This window comes from Polistes canadensis, unplaced genomic scaffold (assembly GCF_001313835.1).
Source record: "Polistes canadensis isolate GaletaPanama2010 unplaced genomic scaffold, ASM131383v1 scaffold_81, whole genome shotgun sequence".
In the NCBI taxonomy this organism is placed as follows: Eukaryota; Metazoa; Arthropoda; class Insecta; order Hymenoptera; family Vespidae; genus Polistes; species Polistes canadensis.
Window position 1 is genome coordinate 161,225 of NW_014569628.1, and position 7,435 is coordinate 168,659.

General features: G+C 31.8%; 1 protein-coding gene across 8 annotated transcripts in view; it reads right to left on the bottom strand.

The window, feature by feature from the left end:
- LOC106786760 (synaptotagmin-7) overlaps window positions 1–7,435 on the bottom strand; it is a 150,874-nt gene that overhangs the window by 40,536 nt on the left and 102,903 nt on the right. For 2 of the 8 annotated variants that reach the window (XM_014748514.1, XM_014748513.1), the window contains exons 1-2: window positions 3,712–4,146; window positions 3,342–3,507 (exon numbers count right to left, since the gene is read on the bottom strand). The exons of the other annotated variants lie outside the window; for them this stretch is intronic. The gene's annotated coding sequence lies outside the window, so the exon portion shown is untranslated. Of the gene's footprint in view, window positions 1–3,341; window positions 3,508–3,711; window positions 4,147–7,435 lie in introns of those variants that run through there. 8 annotated transcript variants of the gene reach the window in all.

Consider the following 7,435-nt stretch of genomic DNA (forward strand, 5'->3'; position numbering starts at 1 on the left):
AGAGAGAGAGAGAGAGAGAGAGAGGGGGGGATGGGGACAAGGGAGGGAAGGGGAAGTTAGAAAAGTTGTAGTAGGTTTAACGAGTTAAGTTCACCGTTGGCAAGAGTCGTAGAATAGAATGAAGGTATTAACGTTTGCGAAGTACCTCTTACTTATTGGAATGCCTATTCACGAAAGAAATAGAATTTTCAATGAAGGAAAAGTGAAGGGAAGAATATTGAGAAGAGGAGGAGGAGGAGGAGGAGGAAGATTGAGAGGGGAAGGGGTTTTATAATAATATCAAATGATTATATTATTCGAGGATAAATTCGTGTTGGGAAAGTAGTTTATTTTTTCTTTTATTTTTATTTGTATTTTTAAATTCAACACGAATTGTATTTATCAGCAATTTAAATGACTACCACCCACCACCACCACCCCATCCATCCCCTTGGAACGATCTAACTTTTAATCGATTAATTAAATAATACGGGATACGTTAACGTTAAATATTCGCGAATAAATCAAGAAACATAGGATAAGGGATAAGGGTGGTGCTAAAATAAGGGATAATGATAATGATGATGATGAAAAACGTTGATTAAAAAAAAGAAAAAAATCGATGTGGTCGAATATGTCAAAAGGTTTCTCTCTCTCTCTCTCTCTCTCTCTCTCTCTCTCTTTTTATCACGATTATTATCATCATAGTGGTCGTTTTACTTTTTTTCTTATTTTTTTTTTTGGAGGGTGGGTAGGCAAAGACCCAAGGGAACATCGATTTCTCGGTTATGGCAAAAAAGGGACGGAAGGGAGGGTAAAAAACGGTGCGAACATGGCTGCTAGGTGAAGGGAAAACGAGGGAACACTTTCGCAGATTTTTGTCCTCCGATGCATGCGTTTAACGACGAGAAGAAGAAAAAGAGAAAAAGTAAAAAGGAAAAAGGAAAAAAAAAGTAAAAAGAAACGACAGGACAAAGAGAGAGAGAGAGAGAGAGAGAGAGAGATGGAAAAAAACCCCCTCGAAATTGTAACACGTCAATAGATTACTATTGAAAAAAAAAAATAAATTAAGAAATAAAATATCCCGTAGTAACACTTTAATCGTTATTAATAATTAAATAATAATAACGTTAATAAAAATATTATCGAGATAAATCGATAAACAATTAGTGTTATCTGTGTTTTTTTTTATATTTTATCCGTTCGAATAAAAATAAGATTAAGAATATGAACCAATCGTATCGCAGAAGATGATCCGTAAACGGATCAACTTAAAAAGTCTATTTTATCTATCGAACCCCCTTCACCATCCCCCTTCCCCTTTCCCCCTTAATTCTGGTAACAAAAGTCTAACGAAACCTAGAAGCATCGTCTCTATTGCGATAAAAACTATCGATTACCTTTAAAAACCTGAGCTTTGGTTTAGAGTACTCGGGTTTTATATCAACTAACGTGAATCGGAACCTTTCCCCCTTGCCCCCGTCCCTCACCATATCCTCCACCATCGTATAACTCGTAAAAATAGACACGTACACCCCAATATATATTTATTTTCAATAAATCTCTACGATTGTTTTATTTATTTATTTTTATTCTTCTACTTTCCTATCTTATTTATTTATTTTAAGGGCTAAAGGTATCCGCGAGTGCTACAAGGGATAAAGGGTGTACGTAATATTATACAATGCAATGCTTTTACTGAAACTAGCTGCTACCACACACAACGAGAACGAATAAAACAATAGACAATGAGAAAAGAAGAAGAAAATGAAAAGGTTGGCAACGCGAGTGCATATACATACACACGCACGCACACACACAGCACATATTTTCGTTGCATTGTTGAAAAAAGAATCGTTGGGTTTCTCATGAGTCGGCGTGCTGGGATTTTCCACGAGACGACGAGGCGACACTCCTGACCCACCTGTTACTATCAAACCCCCCCCCATTCACCCGCCCTCCTGTTTCACCCTTCTTCTACCAAGCCCTGCCACCCCCTCCCTTTTCCGCTCTCTTTCTCTTCGTCCATCTCTATTTTACTAACGTCCTGTGAATAGAAACCCGCTAGAGTAAAATTCCGTGACCGTCGTCGTGTAAGTTAACAACAGTTTATTGTTCAACGTATTTTATAATCCACACCCTGACCTTTAAGAAAAATAAAAATAATAATAATAATAATAATAATAATAATAATGATATGCGATGTTTAAAAGCACATGCAACGCGTGTTACCACGTTTAATTATACAGATTACATACATATATAGATACATACATACATGTAGTCAGTTTGGTCATTTATAACGTATCAGATAAGAACAACGTTATGCTAACATCAACCTAGATGATACTATCATCAACGCAACATTTTATTAACCCTCTCTTTCTCTCTCATTATTATTCCACCCCATTTATTTTCGACCCCTTACCAACGTTATTAGGTATATGTGTGTGTATGTGTGTGTGTGTGTTATTAGAAAAAATCGAGATGTTCTTTATATATTTTTCTTCGAAAATTTCTATCATCGATAGTTTCGAATTAAAAAATTGTACGAGGAAAAATTTGGAAATTGAATTTCGTTTGCGAAATGATCGGCTTTTTTTTAAATTAGAAATTCTCTCTTTTCCAATTTAATTATTATTAATAAAATCTAATATTATTGCAATTGGTATTATAATATTATCGAAGGATGAGCGATTGAATGAAAATTAATTTTAAACTTTGTTTTTAAAAGCGTTAAATATGATTTGTTCGTTGACATTTACGGGGATTGGAAATATGATTTAAAGAGAATGACGATGTGTATTCTTCCGTACAATTCATTCATAAAAGATAATTATACTTATTACTTTATATACTAATAATAATAATAATAATAATAATAATAATAATAATAATAATAATAATAATAATAATGAGAAATATGTAAATGTCGATTCCTTCCTTCGATCGATTTAATTTCATTTAATTTATTGAACTTTTGTCAGTTTACTCGTGGCTGAGTCCATTGTGAAACTATAGAATATAAGAATGAATCCATTTCATTTACAACGAAATTTTCTTTCGCTCTCTCTCTCTTTCTCTCTCGGTTGTATATTCCTGTAAAAATAATTTCATACGCGTATAATCGTTCAAAGATAAAATACAAATTATTCAATCGAATTTTCCATGAATGTTTTCAAAAGGGTTTTCCAATTTCAAAAGCAGTATCGATCGTACGACGTTGATAAGAAATTTACCAAATTTCCAAAACAACAACGTGCAAAAATATAATAATAATAATAAAAAAAAAAAAACCAAAAGGATAAAAGAAAATTCACGACGATATTATTCTTATAAAAATTTCGTCGAATTTACTTTACCCTCAACTCAAAGGTTTCTTCTCCAACGTTAAATGAAATGATCTGCGGTAGTAGAAAGCTCGGTGTGACACAGGTGGTTTTAACTTTTCGATAACGAATAGAACACGAACAATAATACGAGTAATAGAAACTCACGTAACTCTCGAGACAATCAATACCCCCTCTTCTATAATAAATAGTAATATCATTTATATATTATAACCCCTAAATTAATCGATCAAAAACAAAACAAAAAACCCGCCCAATTCGATGTATAATAATTATCAAAAACTAACGTCAACAATTTTCTCCAAAATAATTAATTTTTTTCTTTGAAATAAAACAAAGTATCCTTTCAAATATAATAACAATTATTATTCGTATGACTCACCCTACATGTAATATATATATACGATACAAATCAAAACAAAATCACACTAAAGAAGAAAAAGAAGAAGAATAAGATAATTGAAAGAATCTCAAACTGCAAAGTGTGTGACAGAATCAGAATTAAAAAGATAGATAGTGGAAATGAGAGAGAATAAGAGATAGAGGAAGATAAAGGAAAGGAAAAGGAAGGAAGGAAGGAAAGAAGGAAGGAAGGAAATAAGGAAAGAAAAAAAACTGTTGCGTCCTGTTGCGTCCTGTTGAATAAAGCAACCCGTTTTGTCAGCGTTTTGAGTGAGTAAAGGCGAGACACGCCTGAGCCCGGCACAAGGCCAGAACCGTCTGCCGTTGCGTCTGACCGTACCGGAGTCGCATCACTGACTGAAACTCGTTCGCTTTCTCTCTCACCTTCTCTACTAGCTTTCTCTCTTTTAAAGGTATCTAACGCGCGCACGCGACCAACTGGTTGGTTGGTAGTATATTAGTGTAGTAGTAGTAGTAGTAGTAGTAGTGGTAGTGGTTGGTAATACTTTCCTGGTTTCGACACGTTGGCGCCACCTTGGTGCCCACTAAAGAAATCACTATGACAAACCAATCTTATGAACATAATACATTAATAAATAATATATAATTATTATGTATAATATAAATAATACAATGTCCGCGTATTTTTTTAATATGTACACGTTTGGTTTAAAATATGTTTTTTCCTTTTGAAATAGATTTTTGTTAACGCACTTAAGATCTAGGAAGAGTATTGTTATTTGTTATAATATTTGATCATTTGGATTATTGATATTTTTTCTATTCGATTCTAATAATAATGTAATACGTGTTAGAATTTAATTTGGAAGGTTTTTTTTTTTCTTTTATTTATCAATTTTTATTTCAAATTTATTTTTAACGCACCTAAGATCTAAAACGAGTATTGTTATTTGTTATAATATTTGATCATTGGGTAGACGATTATTGATACTTTTTATCTTTGATTCTAATAATAATGTAATAGGAGTTAGAATTTCATTTGGAAGGTTTTTTTTTCTTTTATTTATCCATTTTTATTTCAAATTTATTTTGAACGCATCTAAGATCTAAAACGAGTATTGTTATTTGTTATAATATTTGATCACTAGTACTTTTTTTTCTTCGATTCTAATAATAATGTAATATATATATACGAAATAAATTTAAAATAAGAAACAACCAACAGAAATATTTTCTAATTACTTTTAATATAACACTGGTTTTTAAATAACAAGAACCAAAAGGTATGCAAAATAAATTATTCACTTTTAATAGAATGAAATCTTGAAAAGCAGGGGTATAATGATAATCTCATTAGAGATTAAGTTACCATTTTATTAAGATCTACGTAAACAGGGTAAATAAGAGAAAGTTAAGTTAGTTGTTGGTATTAAACTTTGAGTTCGTTGTTAGATAATAAAGTAATGATGGGTTGGGTTGGATTGGGTTGGGTTAAGGTTGGTCTGAGTTAAATGTCGGAGGTTATTTCGCAATGGTGACTCGGAGATTATATATTTTTCAACGTATTAACCAGATCGTTACTATTTTCGTCGTAAGCTAGGAAGGATTGTCTACGAGACGAATAAATGGACGTTGAGTCCATGATCCATGGAATTAAAACGTGGTCGAACGAATGAACAAACTGTACTAAACCTGGGCCTGAACTTGGGCCTAATCCTGGACCAGTTATTCGTTAAACACGAAAATAATATCTCAAATATTTAAAAAAAAATGGATAAATCAAACAATTTTTCACAAAAGCTTCTTATATAATAAATTGCCTAACTTGTGGTTCGTTCTCTTATTGAACGAATCCACTTATTATCCCCATTTCCAGACACCACCACTCTAACGTCTTTTATTTTAACGTTCTGACAGGGCCAATCGACGTTACTTTTCTCTTCAACGACGGCGACGACGGACTCATTAATTACCATCAAGTATAATTAGACATTAATTAATGATAATTAATAATCACAGAACTATGTTTTCAATCGTAGTTATATTATAATTAAAAATTGATATCGAATATCGTTCGATTAATTATCTCGTGAAAATGATTATTATTGATAAAATAATATGATAAAATGATCGTTGATTTTCTGAAATATCATTCGTTTAGTTTTAACATGCTTCATCATGAGGAGGACTCGTTTTAAACTTTCTCTACAATTTGCAGAAGTGCTTTTAACCTCGATATATTATCTATCTATCTATATATATATATATCTTCTCGTGGAATTTAAATGAAACACTTTGCAGAGAGAAGCTTGATCATTGCACGAAAGAGAAAACACGCAACGCGAATTTGTTTGTCATGAAAATTATGGGATCTAGGTATGAAGTGACATCTATTTCGTACGCTCTTATCGAACAATACACACACCCGCATGTACAACACACACCTACGCGAAATTCTCTCTCTCTCTCTGTCTCTCTCTCTCACACACACACACACACACAAATGCTAACTTTTTGCCATTTGATTTATTTGACCAAATTTTCACGACGATCTCGTTATCTCGAACGATTTATTTGTTGTTCAATTGATACGCGTGTATCATTAACCGTGAACATTTCTAAATCACGAGGAGAACTGATAAACAAGAAAAAAAAAGAAAAATAAAAAAAACAACTGATTCGAGTTCGAAATTTATCGTGTTCGTTCGACCTTTATTCTTTCTTTCTTTTTTTTTCTTTTTTAAACATAGTCCGATAATTATCGTGAAAATGGGCAAACCCTTTTCCCGATGATGAATCCCCTCCCCCTCACTTGGAATTAGTTCTGGCCGGGTTTATTCGTAACGAACGATTATTGCTGCTGTTACTGTTCTCTTTCGTATCGTATCGAAATACAATACATTTTCAATATCGAATTCTCTACACATACGTTTTCCCTTAACATTGCCAATCAACGAATAACATTCGATTTCGATAATCATTAATTTGATATTTACAAATCGTCGATAGATTCGATTTAAATATTCGTTAGAAATATTTGAAAAAATATTCCCATTAAATTACAATCATTTGCATATATATATATATATATATATTGTTATATATTATACAGTTAAGCTCGTATATAAAATTAATGCAATAAATTGTTCCAAGAGTAGGAGTATGAAAAAAAATAAAATAAAATAAAAAGTAACGTGTTTTAATATCTCCTCGTATAATTTGCCTAATTATTGAAGAATTTTTTTTTGTAAAAGGATAGATACACCATTCGTCGTTTGAGTCCGAAAAAAATTGTTCTCTTGTGTAAAAAAAAAAATACAAAAAAGAGATTCGAATTTAACAATTGACTCGTTTTAAAAAAGCCATTGGTATTGGTGTTGCAAATATCTGTCAAAGAACGATTCAAAGAGTTTAAACGAATGTTTCAAGGTAAATCTAACTACTAGACGTGTCGTCGTAATTTAAACAACAAAGAGCAAAAGAAAATGTACAACTAATACGTAAAAGCCGAGAGAACACGTGCGAATACACGTTTTATTATCTGACGTCAACACGATGCACACAGTTACGTATATATATATATATATATATATATATATGTTAAACGTTTGTTAAAAAAAGAATAAAAATAAGAAAAAGAAAAATGTTAGGTAGGATGATATGAAAAAAAAAAAATATATATAAAAAAGAAAAATATAAGAATATTAGAAAGAAGAAGAAGAAGAAGAAGTAGATATCGGATA